Here is a 22,502-nt window from a genome sequence, read left to right as displayed (position 1 = left end):
GTTGATGCATATGCCGAAGCGCGGCGTGGGCAGGGGCTGCGCGGCGTGCCGCCCCCCGCCCGGGCCGCCGCGACGGCGGGAGGCGCTGCGCTCCGGGCCGCTGCGGCGCGGCCGCCCTGGCTCGTCCCCGGGCACCTGCGGGAGCCGCGCTCGCCCGCGCCAGGCGGGCCGGTTCCTGCACCCCCGCCTTTCTGCTGAGCAGCTGGTGACTGCTGGCTCGGGGCACGGGTGCTAATTGCGTTATCTTGTGCGAAAGAGGGGAGCTTCTCTCGGCTTTGGTAGCTTCGAGCAAATCCTTTCGGCTCTCGGAGCTGTACAGATGAAACTGCTTGTGAGTGCAGGCTTGCTTGAGGGCTTGCTCTGTTTTCTGAAGAAGTGCGGTGGCGTGGCAGTTTTATTCACAGTGAGGTTTTCATTTTACATGCTTATAAAAATAAGTAATATTTTAAAGCCTGAGTAAGGTTTTAATTTCTTTATCTAACATTTATTTAAACATAGACTCTATGCAATGTTAATAGGTGTTTTAAAGTATTTTCCACATACCTCTTCTCCAGTCATGCTTTGCCACATGTGAGGTGCGAGTGCAACCCTGCAAAAGCTTCTAAGCCATGAAGAACTTACTACTGTGATTCACCTCCAGACTTTTCAGATTTGGACCCTTAATGTATATTCTGTATATATTCTGTATATAAACCAGACACAGAAACAAATATTAAAGTCTCCAAGTGGTCACAGCCCAAAGTTGAAAAAAGTTTTATATATTAAAAATTAAATCCTAACTGAAATTGTTTAGAGGTTAAACATGCACGTTGTATTCAGGCTACTTAAAAATGCCAGGGCCTGCCACATGAATTCTCCTCTATGAATCATGTCTTATTTTTAAATGGATGGAATTTCACACTGAAAATATTTGTGGCATATTAAAGTAATAGCCATGGCCTGGCTTAAACTGACAAAATCCAGAAAATTCAGCATGGAAGCAAATAACTTATCCTTATTTCACCTCTCTATAGTAGGTTTCTAGACTTTTTTCCTCAGAAGTTATTCACTCTTTGACCCTTTAGGCTTTAGGTTCAATGGACCTTTCCAAGACTATAGGTTCAATAAAGTGAGTAATTGCCAGGCAGCCAAGTTTTGCTCTTAGCTCCTTTAGCTTTACATCATTGCAACTCCATTTGCTCCAGTGCTGTTATTCCAGGTTTACATGACTGTAATTTACATGACTGTAACTGGATGCTGAATTTGTTCAATAGCTTCTGTCATATTTCATGAATTTTGTCAGTTCAATCCTGACTTTCAGTACAGGATTTGTATGTAAATGGATAATGCACAATATGATTGATTCTCCTCTTTAATAGGACTTGCAAGATTGGAAGTATAGATTTAACATGTTTTTAGTAGAGGCAATAAACCACAATACTGTTTTGTGTGGCTGAAAGCTATACGCATTTAGTTCTGATGACCTTTTTAGTGGAAATTCTGGTATGACAGAACGAAAAGCTTTAGGGAAACTATTTTATGTGCACACACATAAATAGCCTTGGAAAGTCAAGATGAGAAGGACTTTTAAAGTTAAAAAAAAAGTTCTTAAAGAATTCTAGTAATGACATTCTGAAACAGAGACAACTTAAATATAGAAAAATTTAATAATCTTAAATATAGAAATTTTTTCCTCCCTAGTGGCTGGACCTCAGACAGATTTCTGTATCTAGCTTCCCCTCAGTGTGAGAGGGGCTCTACCATGATCTAGGACCCCAAGGGAAGTTATAGGAGGCCTATAGAGAGCTGTCAGGGTTTAGCATGGGCCAGAGGTTTTACTGTTTTGTATGTCAAATTCTTGGATTGATCCTGTTCTGTGTTAATGGATCATTAGGGGGATTTAGGTACTACATTGTGTGTGCAGCGTAGTAAGAACCTACAAAGACATATTTTAAATTATTGACATCTGTAAAGGGAAAGTGCTCCATTTTTATTATGTACAGAAATTTGACATCTGAGTGGTTAGAAATGGACTGACTGAAAGTTACTTATGTATTGTCATGCTACTTTAAATGGAAGCAAATGGGATAAAGTTTATCTGAGGTACTGCTTTTGCTATCAGTATTTTTATTTTGGAGAAGAAATATGTTTTAAGGCTTAATTTTGAATGTGAGACTCAAAGAACTGTTTATCCTATGAAGGGCAAAGGTAAGGTAAATATTCTGAAGTCTCTGCTGAGCTGCAGCCCTTGTTTAGTTTCTAAATGTTGTACAAAGGTAAAAGTCCGCGATCATCACTTCTGTAATTACATTTCTTCACCATGTTTCTTTTTCATTTACCATTTTTCCAGCTAAATTTCAACTGATTTCTCTGCTTTAAAGTTTGAAACATGATACATTTGCTTTGACATGCTAGAAAGCATCCATTACATATACAATAATAATTAAGAACCAGAGTAAAAGAAAGGGTCTATTTAGGCTAACAGGGAGGACTGAATCACTTGCTGCTTCCTGCAGTGTCTGAAGAACCCATCGTTTCAAAATGTGCCATTATATACGGCACTCAAACGAGATCCTGATATGGAAAAATTAGAAAGCCGTGAAACTGAGCGTTCCTGATTAGCAGCTGTGAAGACTCTGATAAAGATTTTTCCTTAACAGAAGTAAAAGAAAGACTACATCTCAGTAATTACTAGTTAAAGCAATCTGGCTTACAGGAATGTTAGGAGGTAAGATAAGAACCTACCCGATGTGTGGGCTGTATGTATATGTGTGTGTATATATATATATACACATACACACACACGGCTTAAATACTGATTGACAGAACAGCTCAAAAACTAGTTGGAAAATGTCTTTTTTTTCTTTCTTTCTTTTGTCTTTTTCACTAGCCCATTCTCTTCAGCTCCAGATACGTTTGTTGTAAATCAATACATTTCTATTAATGGAATACTGGACTTTCCCACAAGTTTGTTTTTCTAAATGAAACAACCTCCAAGACCACAAATTTGGGATAGCTGCTCATGTAAAGTCAAAAGAGCTTTTTTTTCTTTTCCCTCTCCATTTTGTAGCTTAGTAAAATGAGGAATAGTGTCATTAGAATGTCACTGAATATAGCAGAACTGGGGATAGACTGCAAGTCTACTGATTCCTATCCACTACCTAGACAGCGAAAAATGGAAATTCACAACATCTTTCCTACAAATCAGTAGAAAAGAGCAAAGCAGACTGATCAAACTGTGCAGCGCCACAGGACTCCTAGTCACTGACAGGGTTGGTTTATCTGGAGATGATTGTAGTGATACTCATTCCTGCTCCCAGGATGGTTCTGCTGTTTATGGAGCAGCAGTTCCACTATAGTTTACAGCTTGACATGTTATAATGAAATAACGCCAGTTTTCATTTGCCTTGATATACTAGGTTGTGAGCTGTGGCAGAAAGCTGAAGGACAGGTAACCATACATATATTAGACGTACATATGTCCAATGTAAGCAACCCCACTGGATGACTTTTCACTTCCAGACATTCCTTTCTGTGTATGTGAACATGTATGTATTTTATTATGCATGTCTTGCTGGCAAAAATGCGACAAAACTATTTGCTTTAATCTCTGAGAGTGACTGAGGAGAATATATTAATTGTGCTTTTAAAGAGTTCAACAAAAACAACCAAACAACTGTTATTGTTGGTGTCCTATTGTTCAAGGCAAAGAGTTGTTAGTGATAGTAAAATATCCACAGGTCTGATGTCTCCTGTATCCCCCTCCATGCTTTTAGGTACACTGTAAGCAGATTTTAAGAAAGATCTTGAAATGTAAAATTAACCTAAAAACTGTTATTTGTTCAATGTATCTGTTAAGATGTTTTTTTTAGCCCCATGTTGAACTGTCCCATAAATCTTGTGAATGATTCAGTGTCTGAGATGTGTATCACTCCCAATCATTTTTAAAGGATTTAAAAATTCATGAAATTAATCTTGGTTTTGATCATATTCTACAAAGGTTTCTGGAATGCTTCAGATATCAGTCTTTTCAGCTTTGATAAAAATCTTTCGAAAAGACACTTCAAGCTCATTATTTTCTGATTATGGAACCTTTGTTGTTGCAGGTATTTGTTATATTGCTTCAACTTTTAAGAAATAGAGCCTATGAAATTGCATAATAAATATCCTAGCTTCTTCAAGTAGTTATCTTATAAATATACTAAAATCCTTTGATTTTGGCAAAAATGTTACCTGTGTAAGCTTTAGCAAAATCCTGTGCCTCTTTGAAATTTTCTAGAGCTTTTTGGAAAAAAAAAGTGTATAATTTTGTGGACATAAGTGTCTTCGTGGTTTAGAACACATTCTGACTGTTTTTGAGCATTTGTTCTTGATATTAAAGTTTAATATAGGAAAAATATATATAAGTAGATAGCACACAGTATGTTAGGCCACATAATGTCCGTGCCTTGAGTTCAGTTTGGTTTATCTGCAATAAATTGCATGGTAGTAGTCTGTAGTGGCCTGCTAAATTTAAAGTTACATAAGAATTTTCACCATGGTCTTGCCTCTGAATGTAGTCTTTGCATGCTTGCAGCTTAATGAAACAGTCTGCTTTCCTGCTGAATTTTTTTGTTTGGTTTTAGTCCAGAGGTTGACTTTCTTGGAAAGCTTGTGGGAAAATCCTTTGCCTGGTTTTGGTTAATAAAATCTAAAATTATATACCTTTCCCAATTTTAAATAAAGCTGGGGAAAGAGTTTGCTGTTATGTAAAAATAACAATAAATTTGATGTTTTTAGCCTGGCCAATTCTCATTGAGGGTTTAGTTACTTTGGAAATAAAAGATTGAACAAATATTTCAAAAATCCGGTATCTGTTTCTAATTTATTCTTAGTTTTTCTATAACATTTGGTTCTTGAAAGACTTCTACTGTGGTTGTTACCAAGTAGCAAGGCTTGTGTTGCTGTGTTTTTAAACTGCTGTAGATTAGCATGAGTACCTTAGCACATGTTACACTTGCCACTTCCTTTTGTTGGATAAGGCTTCTTGGAAACTCAGCCCTTGAAGGAGATCCTTAGACCCGCTGTGTAAAGTGGCTTTTATTATTGATGAGAATTAGACTTTTTGGTGGTGGATTGCAGCATTATTACAGGATCCTCAATCACACATGGGCTCTGTAACATGAGCATCCTGTTTGAAGTGACAAGTCATCTTCCTGTCATCTCTCAGGAACAGATCCTAAAATTCTGGTGTTATAAATAGCTGTGAGAATAGTTACTGATCTGCCTATCCAAGTTCAGAGGGAATATTCACATACCTAAAGCTATGTGCAGATGTGTACAGGAGTGTAGACTTAACTAGTAATGTAACAGCTGGTATCTCTGTAAGAAGTTTTAAAGCTGTATAGAAAATTACTGTATGGTGGCGTCAGATCTGCTTCTTTGTAAAAACTTCCTACTTTGGTGTTGAAAAGTAAATGTGTACTTAAGATTAAAAATTTCCTTAATTTTAGTTTACAACTGTGTATAAGATCTAGCCTAAAGCCTGCTAAAGTCCTTCCCATTGGGTTAAAAGAGTTTTGAATAAAGCTATTCTGTTAAGTCTTTTTGCCCATAGTATAAGCTGGAAGCCAGTGTATCCTATGATTGAAGTCAGCTAGGGGAGTATGCAGGTCAAGAGATTTAATTCCCTAGAGTTTATATGCATCACTTCTGACATGTGTAAATGTCGCTTCAGTTTGTAAGTTTAAGCCTATATAACTGTGTCTCATCCACTCCAAGCTTTGCTGGGAGGGAATGCAGATACTGAAAAATAAAGCAGGGTCTAGCATTAACTATAGAAGTAATGACTTATTAAGAACAAATGTCATGGTTCTCCTTGCAACAGTGATTTAGACGTATCATTTCTGTTTTTCCTTTAACATGTTTAGATATATAATTATTTGTGTGTGTGTATGTTTGTGTGATTAATAGAATTGCCAAAGAAGAATTTGGTGTGCAGCATGCACTTCCAGCACTAGAATGGTCAATAATTTGAGAGTGGTATAATAGGTTTTTTTTCCTAGAAATCTGACCACTGTTAGAATAAATCTTTTTGCATGCCTAACTTCCTTTGTAATTATGCTTTAGCAAATGTATTCACCTTGAGTTCTCACCAGAAGTTTCTCTTTTCAGAGTAGCATCTCACTTTTACACTCTATAATAAAGATATGTGACCTTACTTGGCACAGGAGGTCACATATCTTGGCTTTTCATCTGGTTAAGTAATTCAGCTGAAAAATGTGCTAAACACAGAATAATTTTTGTCACTCTTGTGAGCACCTTACAAAAATACCAGCTTGGAATGCATTCACTTCATACTTCTTCACAGCTACCTTCCTGCCCAGTGCTAAACATGGCCCTCTGTCTTCACTGTGTTTTGGTGCTTCAGAGAGAATGAATAGCAGTCTCTGGGCTTGCATATGTGGGAACATTCAGAAATATTGTTCCAAATTAACTGCAAGGACATTTTGCAAGATGAATCTGAGCTAACTTCTAAAGTGTATTAATTAAATCACATTCAAATCTGTTATGGATACTTTTATTTAGAAGTGACATTTGTTTGTTTAATTGGCTTCTAATGTAAATTAAAAGCATTTTAAAGTTACTTTTAAATTCTAATTATGGTTTAACTAATCCATTTTAAAAGCTTATTCAAATTAATCTTCCTGAAGGCTCTGGCTAATAAGCCCTACTAAATCTTGGCAGGGTGATTGGCCAGGTTACAATACCCAGTTCTCTGTTCTGCCCCTCTCCCAGAAATGTCTGGCTGCTGGGTGAAGAGTGGCAGAACAACATATATGCTTGCTCTGCAGCTGGGGTATTTCACAGATGATGTATAGCATGAGCTTTTATATTCAGAGAAAGGAGATGTGGTGGACTGTGAACTGGAGTGTTTGAGGCATGAACACTTGGCTTCCTGTGCTGCTGCAGCAACGACCATCTTTGGCAGAAAGTGAGGCAGGCAGCAAAAAGGGGTAACATCTCCAGTGTTCCCAGCAGGATTTCGCAAGACTTATCTCAGTAGCATGACAGTCCCTGTGTGAATGAGCTTTCTGTCTACAAACTGTGAAGTGGGAGTGTGTTCTCTCCCGGAAATCTGCAAAAATGTAGCCTATAAGTTAAATTGTTTAGATCTATGTATTTCTTGAGGTTTCTATTTTCCTGATGCCGAGGGTTTGTCTTCACAGAGAAATTACCATGGAATAAGGTAGAGTGGGTGTACACGACACCCATCACTCCATGCTGGCTCCTGGTTTGGGTATTCCTGACTTGGGCTAAATGTGAGGTAGTTCACTGTCCTGGGGTGTTCAACTTGTATGCCAAAGGAGTTAGTATGCTGTGAATTCATACCCTCAACTAATGCAGAGTTGCTTCTTTGCATAGACAAGCCCTGGGAGTCCTTTTCCATTCACACAGGAACACATACACTTGATTATCTTTCCATGCTCTCAAAGCAGTATGAAAGTCTGTTTCTCATGTTGTGGACATCGCTGATGCCAAAGACATGCAGTGAGGCCATCCTGCAAACAATTGTTTGTGTGCAGGAGGAAATTTTGAATGTGTTTCATGGTGGGATAAGACAGTCTCTTCCTTCTCTGGAGTTCTGATTGAAGTCTATATAAATTGATATGGATGATTGTGTGGAATCTTTCTAGTTTATGTGCTTCTGGTTGGGATTCTGAGTACTCTTCAAAATTAGTGTGTAACAATACATGTTAAACTTCTTTATGACCTTGATGTACTTACACATCACTTTCTTCTCTTGTAATTTAGTCCCAGTAATCTGGAACTCATCCTGGTATTAACCTGCAAAAAACCAAAAAACATTCCCTCCTTAAGCATTCCTGATACTTCCCAAACTAAATACTGCCTTTGAGTAACCAAATAGATCATATTCTTTGGCACTGATCCTGCTCCTGACCTCAGAAAAACAGTCTTGAAAACAAATTCAAACAGCTCAGGGCAGTTGGAAACAGCTTTTTTGGAAGCGCTGCTAGATTTCAATTTCTCTCTTCTTGTAAGGCTACCTGGTTTTGTGCTTGGCATTCTTCTGTCAAGGCTAGTGTACATATCGTTTATAGAGCTTTAATCTATTTTATTCAGTATTTTGCTTATGTAAATGTTTCACCATTATAATTTGTTAGGACTTGAACAAATTTTTTCCGAATGCAGCTTATTTTCATATTTGTATTCTGTTAGCTGTCTCTGCCTTTGTTTACACCCTATACAACCAGAGCTGAGGACTGGTCCATTTTGCCTTGCTACATTACATTTTATTCTGGAAAATAGTCTATAGAATGTATGCTTGTATATATTTGTTTATGCCAACCGAAGTTTTCACATACATTTGAAAAAATCCAGCAGAACTCATGTGTTTCAGGTCATTTAAAAATGCAAATGTATAGGGTATTTTAAAAATAAACTATCTTATGTTTGTTTTTAACTGATGAGGATGGGCTGAGGGGACGTGTACACTTATTGTGCATTCATATGGCACGTGTACACTTGTTGTGCATTCATATGGCAATAGTTTTCCAGATGCTTTCAGTGTAAGATGAGGGAAGAGAAAAACAGATACAGTGAAATAAAATGATTTGTTCCTGATTACATAGTAATGGACCTAGAAAGAGAGCTTGGCTTTCCTGAGTGGAAAAGTGGCACTGCCTTAGCAGGACCATTGTGTTAGGTTATCCCTTGAACTGTTAGAAGAAAAAATAATAGTATGAAATGTTTTCCTCAGAGTGGATGGACGCTGAAAACATAAACCCCAGCAAAGTATCACTTCTGCCTAGATGCTCACGCATTGCAGTAGGACACAGAGGTAAGTTTTCTGACGGTAAACATGGGTATCTGTCCCTGTTAATTTCACTAGATGGAGCTCTTCTCCCTGCTTACCTCAGCTCTTGGGCAGTTGGGTAAATCACTGAAACCAATTTAGGTTTATGCTGCTGCTGGCAGGGGTATCCCTGTCACCTCCCCTTGCCCACTCACCACATGTTATCACCCTCTTTTATGCTGTTAGTAGAATTCATTATCTCAGTGATTAGCTGGATAATAGACCTGATCCAGTTCGAAAAGAATTGATTTTTTTTTTTTTTTGGTCACTGTAGGATTAGGGCTCTGATCAGCTCCCAGACCTAGCAGCTCATCTGGCTACACTAGTGCTGTTCTGGCACAAGGGAGAAGTTGAGACCATCCTTTTCAGGGGCAACTTCAAGTTAAGGTCAGTTTTAGCTGAGTGTGTGGCTGGACACTGGTGTAACTGCAGCTTCCACCAAAAGGAGTGGGTTTCCATTTCATTTCTATACCCATTCATATGTTTCCTCTGTTTCCTTCATCTTAGATCTAGCAATTGTGAGGGGGCAAGAGAAGGCCAGTAAACTGGTCTAATTGAAACTCTTCTTTCTTTTTTTGGAGGTTTAGGGGAGATTGACTAAGTTTTCTGCCAGACGAGCTTGCTGGATTATCTTACTTTGTGGCCATGCAGTTATTAGATCTGGAAGAGAGGAAGATGAAGAAGTGAAGGGTGTGGGGAGGGAGGCAAACTGGGGTGCTTTGTTCAGGGGAAGCCCACATTTACACTGGATTGGAAGATGCTGGAGGCATTACATGACTTCTAAAAATATAAAAAACATAAATAACAGCATAAGTTTTGATTCAGTAGTGCTTTTCTTTCTTTCCTCACAGTTGAATGACTTCCTTGTGGAGCCACAAGTCTTCTTGTGCATCAAGGGAAAATATAGGATCAGAAGTATTTTGTCATTAACAAAATAAAAAGAAGAAAAATACTATGTTTGGATCTTTTCATTCTTTTGAATACCTGAGGTTTTTAGTTCTGTTATGAAATGTTTCTTTTTTATTGTCTATAAAATCAATCTTAATCATAGGATTTTACAATATCCACATAGATTAGCTGACTTTGAGAGTTTAAGACCAAATGCAAACTGGTATAATATTAATTCTACATTTTATTTATTGACTAAAATATTAGGTTTTGATATAGTCAAGAGTGGACATACCAGGATTGTGATTTCTTCTATTTTGCCATTAAAAAAATGGGTCTTCAAAAAAACTGGAACCCATACTTAGTTGTTTTGACATTTGAATGCATTTATATTATGCCTTAGATGACTCAGAATCCCACCAGCCTGCTGAGTGTTAATTTGCAAAAGCTATAAAATGCAGGCATTAAAAAAGTCATAGACTGCAGAGTGTGCCCTTCAGCACTGATTACATGCTCATTAGCTTGTAGTCCCCTCATTTGGTTTGTATTCTGGTTCTTTGTCCTTACGTGCATGTAATACTTCACTCTGAGTAGCTCCCTAGGAATTAATGGAGTTCTGGTGTTCCTCTTGTTTTCCATGAGCTCATGAGATCCCTCTCGTATAAGAGGGTGCATAGGAGTGCATTCAAACATCCAGTGAAGGGAGAAGCTGGGTTGGTGTGATGTGTGTTGTGACTAAGAGCGTGCCTGTGGCCCTGAGTGCCCTCTTCATCCAGAATACTGATGTCTGCGGATGTACTGAGCTGCTGCCTTTCTGTGTTCTTCCCCCGGGTAACTGCAGGCCACAGAGTAATGACTTACTGTTGCCAATTTATTGTCCATTCTCCCACCTTGGCCCTCTGGCAGAAGAGCCTGGGATATGAAGCAGTTAGTTCAAGCTCAACACAGATAACTTGATTACATAATAGCTAGAAGAAGTGAACTAGTGAATGGTTTGTTCAGTAATGTGTTTTGGGTTTAAGACTACTACTTGTACAATATCCTGGTATCAGTATAGAAAGAGACACTAATCTTTTTTTTGTACCACTTTTTAAAATGGCATTTCTATGTTGATGAAGTTTAAAGAAGCACTAGTTTTCTCAGTGACCTATTGCTGTCAGAAGATGAGGGATCTCAGACAGAATACAGTGCAAGAGAACTGCTAGAAGGAAGGAGAGACCCATGCCTTGTCAGAGGGAGATGTTAAAGTATGCAGTGAAGCACCTGTGGAACTGCACAACTATGCAGAGCAGTTGTTGCTTTTTTCCTTTTTTTTTTAAATTAAACTTAGTTAAATGTCTATTATGAGTGCTATAAAAAAAACTATTAAAAGTTCCCAAATAGGAGCTATTGCTTTCCCATTTATGTTTCTTTTAGAACAAAAAACTTCATGTGTTTTAATCTGTTGAGCTTTCAGTTCTAGCATTTCTTTTTTTTTTCTTTTTTTTTTTTTTCATTTTGTCAGTGCTGGTAAATGTCTGCTTTGAGACATGAACATAAAGGTTTAAGTACATTTTTGTAACAAGCACAAGTATAGATACAAGACTGTGATTAATAACTTAATAGAATCAGGCTTAATAATATTATTTAAAAATTAGAGACTTCTGTGACAAATATTGCTTGTCATGTCATATATTGCTATCAAGGACAGCACTCCAAATGCAAGGAATTAAAATTGCCCTTGTTTGAAGTCTTTGAAAGGTTGCAGTCAGCCCCTGGTGCTCAGAAAAGTGCTGCTGGACCAGGAAAGGAGCCACTGTTTTAGAGATGGACATTGTATCCATCTCTGGAGATCCAAGACTTCGGCTGCTAGGTTTCCACTGGTTTACTATTATTATCTGCTCTGAAGGGCTGAATTTTAGTATCACATATAGCATTCTAATTCCATGTAATCCAGGTGGCTTCCCATGTGAGGTATGTGAAGACCTAGTGGACACTATTTTTAAAACCTTCATAACTAGAAATGAACATTGTGTACCAGGTCCACAAACTTTTTTTGCCAAGTAGTATGATGGCAGTTGCATGAACTGCCACTGGGCAGCAAACTGCCTGCTGTGTTCTGGGCTGCATGTGATTTGAAGTAGCTTTCCATCCAGCTTCCCATGTTTGCTGTGGCCTGGGAACTCTGTTCACAACTATTATGCTGCTATGGAGAGGCTGGACTTTAAGGGAAATGCTCATAAAATTTTTGCTGTCAGACTTTTATTTCACCTGAAGTGGTTTGGAAGAACCCTTGGCAAGTATAAAAAAACCCTCCTCTTGTGGTATAAAAGGTTTAGGGACATTTGAAGAGATCAGCGTAGAATCTTACAGGATCAGTAAGCCTTTTTGATTTGCAGTAGGAAAATGTGTTGAGTTCTGAACTCTCTCTTGAGAACTGGAAAAGAATTGTTGATCAGAGAATTGGTGTGTGAAATAGAAAGCATGAATTTATATCTCGCCAATGGTTTCTATTCAGTGTACTTTGTAAAAGTAGGAATACTTGTAATCTTTGTAACTACAGAATTACAGTCTTTTTGCAGTGTTTGCAAAAGATGCACATTCGTGTTACATTTTTCACTTTTCAGATGAAGGCAATCATCTTGCTCACTTAAGTTGCCCTCTGAAGAGACAGCTCTCAGTAGGGATTTGTAATGCAGGTATTTGTCCTTACCCTGACCTTTTTTTGGGGGGGGCATATAGAATAAATTGGATATATAATATTGTGTCTTTCTCAAGGGATAGATTAGGTGATAGTTGTGGGCTATGTCATGGTGAAAATGAAACCAGCATTTGCGACAATTGACTTGACAGCAGCTATCAAACATGATTTCGGGTCATCGGAAGTATATGAAAATATTCTTGTCAAATAATGGCATGCTCAGTTCCTTCCTGACCTTGGAAATCATTGCTTGTTTTAACAGAATGTCCTTCTTGCTTCTATAGCCTCCATGAAGTAGCACCAGTTGAGTTCTTTAAAATGAATCTATATTATCATTAATATAATAAAACTATCTGATCGCCTGTGTCAGAGCATCATAATTAATTTGCTCTAGTGTCAGTCTGCTTTCTTTCATGCTGTTTTTTCATTTTTTAACAGAGGTTACAGGAAGAGGGAATTCATAATGTGACTTTGATAATGTTACTCTAATTTACATGGAAAAATATAATAATAATAAAGTAGAACTGAATTGCCTCTGGGAAACAAGGTTCTCCTCTTTGGTACTGCCATTCTTCATAAAATTGTATGTACTCTGACCTTGTGGTTAATGACCTTGATAGACTCATATCATAGACTTGAAATCGCTACAGGTTTTTATGTATTTTCCTTTTGCATATTATCCCTTGATAATTTTATTGATACTGATGGGAAACAAAATTTCATCTACATTTAGATAACAAGCTTCTGCTAATGCAAGGAAGCTATAAACAGTTTTAAAGCTTTTGTACAAATGTTATATAACTCAAGTCATCGGATTGATGTTTTCATTCCAAATTAAAATAATTCACACTTTTTGTTCTTATAGTACCTGCTCACAAAAATATCCACTCAAATCCCTGAAGTAAGAATCCTTTAAATAAGTGTGTCGTTGGTGGGGTTAAGATAGTTCCACATATTCCATAGTCTTCCTAATGGAAGAGTGGCAAGTAGTTACTAAGGTGACTTTTCACATATCTGGCTTGCTGAAGAGAACTCAGATGAAAGCTGATGTTATGCTTACTAATCCCATTATTTCAGCAGCATTTCTAGTTGTACATGACATATCATTAGGCTACAGCAAATTCAAGGGATTCTGGAATGGCAGTCTTAACCATCTCGGGGATGAATATCAGTCATGTCAGAGGGGGTGTCTTTGCCCTCAGACTTTATTCTCTAAACTCTGCATGTGCTTTCTGAAAATCAAAAAAGCTTTTATTGAAACCTGATGTCATTCTTTCTATGATTATTTAATATATATGCTTTTATGTCAGTGCAACATTACAGTTCCTGGTCTTTTTCAGTTGCAATCATGCAGTGGATATAAAAAACTACTATGAATTTTGAAAGATGCAGGACTAAAAAGTCAAAATTCTTTCTTTGCTATTTTTTGCGTTATCTCCCTGAAGAAAACACTTTGGCATAGATGAAGAAATGCCTCTCTTGCTGAGAACAAGTATCCTACAGGAAAAGAAATGGTTGAGAATCTCGGTTAAATGCACCTAAAAGAGCTACATCAAAGCTAATTAAACTGATGCAGAAGTACCAGTGTAACCATTCTGTCTATACAAGTTACGCTGTTGCAGCTTAAAGAACATGAATGTCTTGTCTTTGCTGCTGCATTACCCTCTAGGCATACATATTCCATATTCCTGGCATAGCTGTTAGAGATGTCAGCTTCTGGACAATTTCGAATGCATAGTGGGGTCTGGGAGAATTGTAGGAGATGAAGTAGACTCATATTCTCCTGAGATGTTCCATAACTCCAATAGAGGCAGTGTGATTTCAAACCTTTTGCTTATACCCAAGGCTAAAGGCTCAGTCTGTGCTTCTATCAACACATGATAGGTAGATCTTCAGAAAAACTGTACTGAGGCTTTTTTTTTTCCTGTTTTTTTTTCTTCTCTGAAAGGTGCCTGAGGAGTCTGGGCATGGAATTTCACATGATATCAGTAATGGACAATGTAAAAAAGAATTCTTTGGCATATGTTTTCAAGTACACAAGTAGTTTCTTAAATGTTAAGTGCAGATAATATATTTTAGTTGCAGGTCTAGAACATGGTGGCAGATGGTGAAATAGAGTTGTTAAGGGTATCCAACAGTAGCTTTCTGACCTTAGAATGAGAAACGGAATCTAGTTATAATTCTGTGCTAACTTCATTCTGATGTTAGAGCCTCTTGGGTAAGAACCAGTTTCTTTTTGGAAAAAGCTTTCACAGGATGATTACTGTTCTCTGGCAGCCACCATTTACAGAGAAATCCATAGTGCTTGTTACTGGTATGAGGTGGAAGATTCAATAATGCATACTGTACTGATAGATGTTTCCAGGAACATGAACTCAAGGTGTTGGAGATTACAGAATGGATCACATTGGACTGCTTTATCTGTGGAAAGCTGTACTCACTCTGTGTTGTCTAGCTCTAGGGAGCCCACTTATAAGATGGTTGGGGGCTGTTCCAAGAGTGTCAGCAAAATGGTGAGAACAAGGTTGTTGGGTGATCTAGCTCTGTCCAGCTGAATATGACACTGCCTCATTGCAGTGCACTTTAAGGGCTTATGTTGTGCATGTGGATGAATTTGTGTCATTTGTTTTTTGGCAGCTACTGTATGTGGCTGTGGATGGTCCCTGCTTGGGCATACCTCTCCTGTGCTTTTGCACCTGCCAGCAGAGGCCATCCTGGCCATTTTTGAACAGACAACAGTAGCCTTTAGCCACTGTGCATGAACACCCATGGGGAGAAAAGCCAAACAGGTGTGGTCTTCATTCATCAGAAACACATTCCCTGTGATCTGCAGACCTTGCTATATTCCTGCTGTAATGCTGCCATACTGCAGAGGAGCGAAATGGTTTTCTGTATATCAAAAACACAGTTCAAGTTGGTGTGTGTCATCCTGAGATGATATGGCTGTTCCCTGCCAATGTCAACAGTCACTTCCTACTCCCCTTTCCCTTACCTTCAAGCTGTCGCAGGCCTGCGTACCCTTAGCCTGTTCTCTGTGGGTGCAACCATTCCAGTTCTTTTCAGTGGAGGAGTGGGTTACAGTCTTGTCTGAGCTGGCAGACAGGGAACCTGAAGGCATAGTCCCCTTAGGTTCACTTTCTGGAGTCTCTGGCAGCTCAGTCACATGCCCACATCGCACCATGTTGCCCTACCAGTTGTGCCAACAACAGCCATGGGCTGTTGTGGTGTGGTCAATAGCTCATCTCCAAAGGCAGTTTTGTTGACATAGCTGAGGGAATGGGGCATGTGGATGAGCTAGGAATCTTAAGCTGGTATTGCTTTTTCTTCTGCAGCATGGTCTGAAGGTTTTTACAATTCATTATTTAAAATGAAATTGGATGGCCCTTCAGGAACTGTACTCGACAGAAGCTCTAATAGAAAAATACCTCTTCAGAGACAATAGCAATACTTATCAGTCACTGACTTTCAGTAGTGATGAGTGAATGACAGGATTATTTTATTTTGAGGCCTGAAGGCTCTCTTTCTATATATAAACAAATATGTATCATTGAGTATTATTACTAATAATTAGCTGAACATTTTTTAAACTCATTAATCCTTTATAGAGAAAGTAACATAGAAATATTCTCCTGACAAAGTGATAAACAGTTTAAACTCTCAAATTTAAAACAAAATGATTTTCTTCATACAGATGTATCGTCCAATGCCTAAAATTTGCTTACTTTCTGCTAACTAGAGCTATTTGGTAGAGCAGATTGGCAGAAATTTGCAAGATCATTTGGGATAGCTTATTACACCTGCTGTAGGTGAACACTAGATGGCTCTTTAGACTAATGCAAAATAATAAGATGTCATGTTTATAATTGAAGAAGAGTATGAGGCACTGTTGTATGCTATCTTCAATTAAATAGCCAAAAATGTAATTTTTCATAAGAATAGAATAAGATTTTCTTTTTTGAGAAAAAATAAAATTAATGTCTTTCAAAGAAGAGAAGTATGGCCTGTTTTTATCTAAAAAGTATTTGCGTTTTGGAGAAGTAGGGCCTTTATATGTCCTAGTCTCACTGGTTTTAAATTTTTATACATTTTTCTGATTAGTTTCTATTCAAGATTCTTTCATGTTACCATTCCAAATGGTATGTTTTAAGATAACTTTCTGGTTTATATTTCTTTTTGCTTCCCTATCTTCCTCACCTTCACATTTCTTTCTGTACATGGTAGTTAATTTATAGTAACCCTTGCATTATGAAGCCCAAATCTGCATTTTTTTTTTTTTTTACTGCACATAATCACTGTATGAAGATGTGAGTGTAAAGTGTAGGTATACTTGTTTGGAAGTGTTCTTCAATAGCTTTATACTTGCTTTCCAAAAAGGGTCAGACATTATTCATTTCATGGATGTCAAGAATGATTCTTAGCTGGTGTGAATTTCTAGTGCCATCCAGAAAGGCACTGTCATCTTACACTGACTGAAATTCTGACCCAGTGTGTTTATTCCACTGTTAACTGATACTCTTTGGGGTGGGGGGAATTGAAAAACCTGCTCTATTTAGATGGGAAAAGCCATAAAATTACTCTAGAAGCTCTAGAGGAACAGTGATCTCATTGTCTCAGTTTACATAGTCTTTGTAATCAGATGTATTTTTTCATATATCTTCTTGATTTTGTTCTTGTGCATGCTTTGTTCTAGTGTTTTTTCAATTACACTGTGGTGTTGTAGAAAGTAATTGCTATTAGAAAAAAGGGAGAGACATTACAAATTGAATTAGTTGTTATGGTACATCACTCTACGCAGCATAATTTTATATTGTCAGGAGGAAGACTGAAATTATGCACCAAAATTAATAAAACTGTGATTTGAAATTCAAAGCTTTTATGTACATACAAATGTACGCACTCATTTCAAGAAGAACTTGTGGAGAATAATGTGTAGGTTGCTTGTTTAGAAAAATGAAGGGCATTTTTTCCCTATGGCAAGTCAATCATCAAAGAAGCAAATGAGACTTGAAAGATAGGTTGAGAGATAGTTGTTTTGTGGGACCAATATCCTAGAAACCAATGTAAATTTTTCTGTGTTAAATAGTATTGGCAGTAGCAGAATAATTCTACATGAGAGACTTCCTCTGGCTGTCAAACGCCCCATTTTCTTGGATTTTCATGACCCTGCTGTACTGTTTCCAGTCACAGGTATATATGTCTTATTACTAGCCCTTGGTACAGTTGTTCTCTTCCAAACATTCAGCCTCCAAGCAGAATTTTTGGAAGAGAAGAAATGTAATGGCATATTGGGCATAAGGTTAGGAGACCTATTTGAACTGTTTCGAGATCAGAGACATAGATTTCCATCCAGCTTTTCTTTCAGATTCTGCAGACTTGATGACTCAAAATATCCATGATCTGAAAGGAGGCTATGAATTTACAACAAAGGATAAACAGGTCAGGGAAAATTCTGGCTGATGGTGAGCAAAGTGTTAAGTGAGCAAACAAACAGCCTGCAAACAAAGCCAGGAAAGAAAATTGTTGGTTTGTTTTATAATTCTCTCTCCTTCAAGTCTCAACAGGCTCCCATTATTGTTCTTTCATGCCAGAAGCTCCTGAGGAAAGTGGGAGAAGAGGGATGTATGCAGAAAGCTATCTCAGGGTGAGGGGAGGGGAATTAGGGTGCTTTGCCTGCTAGGGGTCAGGATGAGCTCAATGCAGGAGCCCTGAACCCTAAAGAGGTGGAGAAAGAGGATACAGTGCAAAAAACCGATAGGCAGAGGAGTCCAGTTCACCAAGGTTTGACTGGGAGGAGGACGGTGGGAGGGAGGTAAGGGTTGGAGGAGGAGAAGGAAATATGCTATGGCCCCAAATCCTCCCTGACTGCTCCGAAACCACCTTCCCCACACACAACCCTCTAACTCCTTGCTAGCATCCACTCCCCAGGGATATTTGGGAGTCCCTCCTAACTTTCCCCCACCCCGGAGTCCAATAACTTCACCACACACCCTAAATGCCCTCCCAGCACCCTGCCCTGCCTTTGCCCATGCTCTGCTGCTGCTACCAAGTTACATATTTCTAGCCTGGGGTTGAGGACAGAATTACCTAATTTGTTCCTATCCTCAGGGCAGTGACATTTGTTTTTTGCCTGTCTTGCTGAGAAGCCTTGAAGTGATTCCACAGAGGATACCATGGCTTCCTTCCCTATACGCTGTTGATGTTACGGCTGACAATTACCAGAATCAAAGTACTTTCAGTTTTCTTTGAGGATGAATGCAGGGTCTGTGTTAAGTGCGTGTGTGTAGTGCTACATGTAAAAAGAATTAGAGATATTGACACTAGACTTTATTAAAATGTCTTTTGGAAACTATATGGCCAAAGACATGATTCAGCCTAAGACACAAGCGGCTGTTGTATTTCTGCTTTTCATCACTGATGAAAATGGTGCATGTGGTGACTTAGATTAGAAAATGACGGGCTTGGATCTGTCTCAGCTGCCACTTCTAGCTATCATAGGACCAAAATAGCATAGGCTGCAACACAGTTCATCAAGCTTGCAAAGCACACTTGGCTAGTCAAATTGCAGCCAGGTATCAAATAATTTGGCAAATAGAAGGTTCCTTTGATATAATTGGCAGTTAATCCCATGAATGCAGTCTAGGATTTAAGGGGAGCCTGTGCTAGCACTACGCTGAGCAGACTGAATGCACAGTGAAAAGAAAAGGGACTTTACATTTAAAAATAATTTCTTTTTTTTCTGTGTCATGGTTAGTTCTATTTGATTAGGCCTTGTTTGAATGCAAAATATAGTGCTTTTGGAAGGCTTGAGCTCAGTCAGGTTAGCTCTCTTTAGTTCTTGCTAGTGTAATTTAAGATCTATACGTTTATGCCATAAAATCTGGAGGTAACAGACCAAAAACCAATTCCCATTACTTTCCTATACCAGTAGGGGTGGAAATGCTGAAGAGGTCTGTGGTTCAGTGGTTTTAATGAAGTTTATCAAGTCCTCTGAAGTCTACTAAGCTATACAAACACCAGTAATTAGTGCTAATCCCTTTTCACAGAAATGCAGTTTATTGGGGATCTCAAAAAGTGTGTGTTGGCTGCAATAATCACAGCTAGATATTTTCCTATGATAGATAGATATGTAGATATGATTCTTTTTCTTTTATCTAAAGGTGATGGCTCCCAGTTTTCAGCCTGTTCAGCTGGGAGTGAGAAATTTTTGTGGGCTGAGGGAAAAAATAAATTTTACTCCAGTGCAAAACATACAGGCACATGCTTCAAGCCTAGCTGAGGAGTATATCTAGGGCTGTGTCCCTATTTTTCCTCCTCTGCCTTTTATTTTATCTTCAAGGGACAGTTTGTCCAAAGATTCACGAGTAATGCTGGATACTTCAGGCTCGCCCCAGCTACCCATGTGGGCTGTGTCAAGAGTCCATACTTACTTACTTTGGCTTGCATGTTTCCTCCACAGACCAATGTTTGCTTTAGGCTACATGACATAGTTTAAAAATACAAATGTAAAAATGGTTTGACTGATACTTAGGTATCTCATATAACAGCAGCCAAAACCATGTTAAATCTCTTGCTGACATCCCCCCTGATCTCTCGCAGCTAGAAGAAACCAAGTAACTTGCCACAAGCCCATACTTTTTTGAGGAATTGTATAGCGCATCCTGGAGCTACAGCTGTTCTGTCATGCTGAGGCCTTTCTGTAGGCGTAAGATAGGTCTGAGGGCATAAGTCTGAGGCAGAAACACTAATACTTCTAGATGACTTCTTAAAGGCTCTTATAAAATCCACAGAACTCAGCAACACACTCACTGGTTGTTTTTGTTCTCTTAACTGTCTGAATAAGCTTTCAAAAGCTGGAGTGGCCCAATGGTAAATAATTTTACCAGGACATTTTTGAAAGGTGAACTTTTTGAGAACTCTCTGATGTGTTTCCTGAAAAAGAACACCAAGTGGCATGCCAATATCTTTTAGAAGAGAGAAAATCTTTAGTTTCTGAAGGAAACACAGCGTGTGCAGTCACCCTGTCTACCTGTACCTTTGTCTGTCAGTCTTCCCTCTAATAACATTGGGACCCACTGGCCAATACAGAGCAATTTTTGCCAGACTAGAAGAGGCAGAGCTCAGATCTAATTCATTCTGTTTGCAGAATGCAAGCACGAAGACAGCAAGAGCTAGGTGGAAGAGGGAGGATGAGGATGGTGACTCTAGGATGGGAGAGGGCATGGAGAGGAGATGGTGGAAAATTGCTGTGGGAGGACACTGGGAAGAAGAGAGCTCTGTGTATGATGGAGAAGTTTAGGTGCTGAATGTGCTTGGTGGGGACTGCAGAGAGAATGTGTTAAACCCTGAGATGACTGGTCCTCATTACACACCTTTTCAGTCATTTTATCCTCTTTACACAGCAGCGTGTTTTTCTTTCTTTCCAGTCTCCTCATGCAAGAAATTATCGAGGGATTACAACACCTATTAATTTTCCTCATCTCTTTAATATTTTCTAGTTCTGTAGAGTGGTAGCCCTGACTAAGTAATCTCATATTTTCTTGACTATTCCCCTTAGTTAGGATAATATTAAATATAAACTGTGTTTTAAAGTATTCCATATTTGCTTGTCTTGGAGTCATTGAATAACTGGTCAGAGGTGGTTTTCAGGTTAACTTAGTGTGTTAAGCACTTTGCTCAGCTGCTTTAAGAAGGAGGTGGAGTGCAGGAGCAGAGGTCTCCTTATCAAGCTTTTTTTCCTTTGGAAAGCCTGGCAAAACTTGTCAGTGTGTCTGTGTGCTTTAGTTGCCTTAACAGAGGTTCAAAAGCTCACTAGCAACAGTCATATTTATTTGCTCATGATATTAAAAGACAACTAATGCAGTTGTATGATCACAGTATATAGCCGTTTATGCTTTACTAAAGGCTGTCTAATGCTCCAAGTATTGATAACGCACCATGTGATCAATTAGACTTTCAGGTTAGACTTTGCTTTCAGCTGTTGCTGGTTTTATTATAGTTTTATCCAACAAGAAGCAGTTTTCCTGTGAGGAGGTCTGCAAATACAGCACAGTCCAGAAAAGGCTGAAGAACCGGGGGGTGCACAAGAGGGCAGATTTGGTGTTCCTGTAGAGGGTGTCAGTATGATGGGGCTGAAAAAAAGTCGCGCTTGCTTGGCTGGGATGGGCTGGCTGGGACAATGGCAGATTAACTGTTATCACGTGGAGAGAAGAGTCAGAAATGGAGGAGGACTCTTGGAGCCTGTGACACTGGTGAAGGCAAAAAGATTCTGAGTCAACAAGCACGGTGAGGCAATGCCGAAGAGGAGATCTGACCTTGTGGTGAGCAGAATACCCCTCTGTGCGTGTTACGCCTAAATTGCTCTCTCTGCTGGTGATGAGAATCTACTACTTGAATAAAGGCAGGCTTTGATAAAGGCAGTGCTGATTATTATTAAATGGCTCAATTGGACTTTGAAAGGGAGAAACGTGTAGCCAAAGACTAGAGTAGCTGATCCCTTGCCATTGTTTGTGTTAGCTTGGTTTGGGACTTTGTATCTGAGGAGAGGTGGAGCTGTGTGTGACTCGGCAAAGGGGCCGAGTCACTGTCTCTCACCCATCTGCCTGGCAGCTGCAAACCCCGCCGATGGCCAGAGAGCTCCCTAGCGCCACATCTCTGCCTCATTCTGTGGCTGTGTTTCAGGAAGCTGATCAGCCAAGAGCTGTTATTCCAAAATGGTCTGTGGAGCTCAGGTTGATTTCATGGTATTTAGTCTCTGGTTTGTTTCTGGCTACCAGCTAGCCTTAAAAGAGAGCTAATCACTCCAAGAATATGTTCTTCATACCATTTTCCAGGACGATTGGTTACCAAAGCTGTAATTACAGATGCCAGGGAAAGTTCCTCTCATTTGCAAATGTCAGTAAAATGGCTTCTTTATTAAAAGTGGCGCACATTGTGGAGAAAGACTACAAAGCAAAATATAAACCCTGCCAAAAGCACCTCCACAGTTAGGTGTTGACAATATCTGTGTCATGATTAAACAAGCATAGCACCCTCCTGATTACTAAAACGTGTTCTTCACAGATCCATCTGAATAGTGATGACTTGGGAGGAGGAAGGGCA

At 38.9% G+C, this 22,502-nt stretch overlaps 1 protein-coding gene and 1 long non-coding RNA gene across 3 annotated transcripts in view; both read left to right on the top strand.

Moving 5' to 3' along the window:
- The window catches only part of RNF144B (ring finger protein 144B), a 96,739-nt gene that overhangs the window by 2,685 nt on the left and 71,552 nt on the right, over positions 1–22,502 (top strand). The gene's annotated exons all lie outside the window — the stretch shown is intronic.
- LOC112991068 (uncharacterized) lies at positions 2–9,782 on the top strand. The gene is made up of 4 exons (XR_010387816.1): positions 2–331; positions 8,741–8,821; positions 9,111–9,223; positions 9,688–9,782. It is a non-coding gene; the product is annotated as an uncharacterized LOC112991068 (long non-coding RNA).

Source organism: Dromaius novaehollandiae, chromosome 2 (assembly GCF_036370855.1).
Source record: "Dromaius novaehollandiae isolate bDroNov1 chromosome 2, bDroNov1.hap1, whole genome shotgun sequence".
NCBI lineage: Eukaryota > Metazoa > Chordata > Aves > Casuariiformes > Dromaiidae > Dromaius > Dromaius novaehollandiae.
Note: the sequence above shows the minus strand (reverse complement) of the source record. Positions and strands in the feature narration are given on the sequence as shown.